The sequence below is a fragment of the Hyaena hyaena genome, unplaced genomic scaffold, assembly GCF_003009895.1.
Source record: "Hyaena hyaena isolate Hyena2069 unplaced genomic scaffold, ASM300989v1 scaffold_1289, whole genome shotgun sequence".
Classification (NCBI taxonomy): Eukaryota; Metazoa; Chordata; class Mammalia; order Carnivora; family Hyaenidae; genus Hyaena; species Hyaena hyaena.
Window position 1 is genome coordinate 273,450 of NW_024081922.1, and position 3,412 is coordinate 276,861.

Sequence of the window (3,412 nt, forward strand, 5' to 3'; positions counted from 1 at the left end):
AGACTCTTCACTGAAGAGAACAAACTGATGGTTACCAGAAGGGAGGTGTGTGGGTGGGGACAGGTGAAATAGGTGAAAGGGATTAAGAGTATACTTACCTTGATGAGAACTGAGTAATATATGGAATTGTTGAATCACTATATTGTACACCTGAAATTAATATAACACTGTTAACTACACTGGAATTTTAAAAAGCTTATTATGGGCTTTAGAGGAAAAGAAAAATGAATTACTGGGGTATTTAGTAGTCTATGAAACACAATGTACCCTGTACCCCCAATCTCCTTCTAAGCAGAATCCCTCAGAGTGATTTTTATACATAACTTGCCATGGTTTCTGTCATATGAATCTATTAATCTGCTGGGATGGACTGCACCATCTACCTATGTATTCAAAGAGGACTAGTGATGGATCAGTTGGAAGGGAAAGTTTAAGAAATAGTTTGGCACAAGAATGCCCAGTGGGGTGTGGTCTGAAAATGGATAGTGAATAACATGCCTCATCAGATTCTCTTAAGGAATGTTGGTTGGAAATGACTGGAAGAAGGAGAGGAAGAGGTTGTGGTTGTGGTTGTGGTTGTGTGTGTATGTGTGAGAGAGAGAGAGAGACAGACAGACAGAGACAGATCAGTCAGAGTAGAGAGAAAGGAAGAAAAGCAATAGGAACTAGGACCGGGTCAGAGAAAATAAGGTTATAAACATAGGAACACTCTTCTAATAGTATGCCAAAATGAATGGTCAACAAAATTGCTTTTAAATTCCTAGAATTTCTGTAGTCAGTAGTACAATACCAGATATCGTTTGCTGAGTTCTTTCTCTGTGCCAGGCACAGTGCTATGTTTTGACGTACATCATTATTAAATTCTACTGTAGTCACTAGTTTTGCTGAGTATCCTTGGAGACACTTTGGTACTTGAAAGGTGATGTGCACCATTTCCATTAATTATAAGGTCTGACCTTGACTTTATTGAAAGAGGTCCCTGAGCTTAACGACTTCCTAGGGCATCCTTAAAAGTCTCCATCATCTGAAGGACAGAAGCATATTTCCACGCTTAAAACCTGAAATCTCCTAACATACTGGAAATTGACTATCTAAAAGAAAAGTAAGCCAAGGCATAGGATGCTGAGTTCATTGTTATCACTGTTCCTTACATGAGTAATGAATCAGTTAAATCCTTCACTGTCTCAAGAAATCACCATCTGTTCTTTAGTGTTTAATTGACGTAAGAGATGTTTCAAGAATTCTCCAATGGGAGACGCTTCTGGCGTTCACAAAAACTGGCTGTCAGATTAGAGGGTCAGCCAAGCAGATGGTGCCAGGGCTATTCAGCACCCAGGACAGCTGCTGTCCTATCTGGGCAAGGTGGCCATTCCCTCCACTGTACGAATCACAAATCTGCCAGTACCACTCAAGCTCCTGATGTTTTTGCATCAGATAGAGAGTTTATCCTGGAGAGGGGATTTGGGAGGTGGGAGATGAATGTAGCAGAAGGCACAATACATCCTTCAACTTCAGCAGTACTCAGTGGGCACAGGCAATGGTGGAAAAAGTTTTTGGTAAAACAAAATAAAATTTCATCAACTAGACAAGAATTCCAGATGGCAAGTTTACACCTCTTTGTAGGCATTTAGGTAAAATCAAAAGGCCAGGGACATGATTACCATGTGTAGAAATATTTGATTTTTTGCAAGAAATTTACTTCTTGAGCGGGAGATCTAGGTCCTATTTACTTCATCTCATTTCTTGGATCTATGGAGTAAGTGGAGGATGTTTTTTGATTCCCTATTGATTGATTCCCTGAGGAATTTCAAAGAGTCCACACTGAAAGCACTGTACTATCTTAAGCAATTCTTAGAGTAGTTTTGACCCCAGGCAAAACTGTGAAGTAGATAAAGCTGGTTTTAAAGCTGTTTATATTCACTGTTTACCGCTGCCTTATTATAAATGTGTATGTGACTGCTGGCATGTGGACATCATGGTTATTACTAAGTGTTACCATGGGCCCTTCCTCTCTCTCACCCTGTCTCCATGAACATTTAAACTGCATGCCAGTCATTGTTCTATGATCTGGGGATAAAGGTGGGGGCAAAACCAAGCCATTGCCACTTCCTCTTGGACACTATGAATCCTAGTGTGGGGACAACACTTATTAAATAATTGATCTTACACTGAATGGATAATGCCAAGCAGAGAAGAGTTCTCTGAAAGAAAGAATTACAGTTCAGGGAAAGAATGGGACACTGGGAATGGTCTTCTGGCAACAGGAAGTGGGGCGAGGGATGAAAAGATAGAGGCTAAGGGAAGGCTTACCTGGGGAAATGAGAAAATGACATGAGCTGAAATAATCTAAGGCAAATAGAAAAAAAAAAAGTTAGGTAAAGCTTGTATGAAACATCATTCCAAGGAGAGGAATGGACATTTTCAGAGTGCCCCGAGAAAGCAGGACAGTACAAAAAGTTTAAAGTACATGAAATGTGCCGAGTAACAGGAAAGTTAGAAACTGGAGATTCCAGAAAATGTCCTAATGCACCTATCCCATATCCTCAAAAAGCACTGGCCAATGCACAAACTAGCTATATTGACTTACTACTAGTGTGCAAAGCATTTTTACATACTTATATTATGCACTCTATGTGTTGGTGATTAGAAGAAAGGGGAAGGATGCAGCATTTACTAAGCAATTACTACATGCCTGGAACTTGATATGCATATACTCTTTAAAAAAAATTTTTTTTAATGTTTATTTATTTTTGAGACAGGGAGGGACAGAGTGAGAGTGGAGGAGGGGCAGAGAGAGAGGGGGACACAGAATCTGAAACAGGCTCCAGGCTCTGAGCTGTCAGCACAGAACCTGATGCGGGGCTCGAACCCACAAACCATGAGATCATGACCTGAGCCGAAGGTAGATGCTTAACCGACTGAGCCACCTAGGTGCCCTGATATGCATCTACTCTTAAAGCAATGTGAGAGGAGATTGCTATCCTTTATTTCCAGATGAGAAGCCATGCCAAGGCAGTGTTCCCAGGGTCTTGTCTAGGAAGTGCCTGAATGGAATTTAGCACATGTATCTATATGATGGTGAATCCCTTGCATTTCTTGCCATATCTAGTGCTAGAAGGAGAAAGAAGATACACAGCAGTGGGGACATGTCAGTGAGACAGAGAACTTGCTGTGAGCTTGAAAGAACTACTTTAAGCATGATTAAAAATAAGGGCAAGAGGGGCGCCTGGGTGGCTTAGTCGGTTAAGAGTCCGACTTTCGCTTAGGTCATGATCTCGCTGTTCGTGGGTTCGAGCCCCGCGTCGGGCTCTGTGCTGACTGCCAGCTCGGAGCCTGGAGCCTGTTTCAGTCTGTGACTCCCTCTCTCTCTGACCCTTCCCTGTTCACACTGTCTCTCTCTCTCCTAGAAATA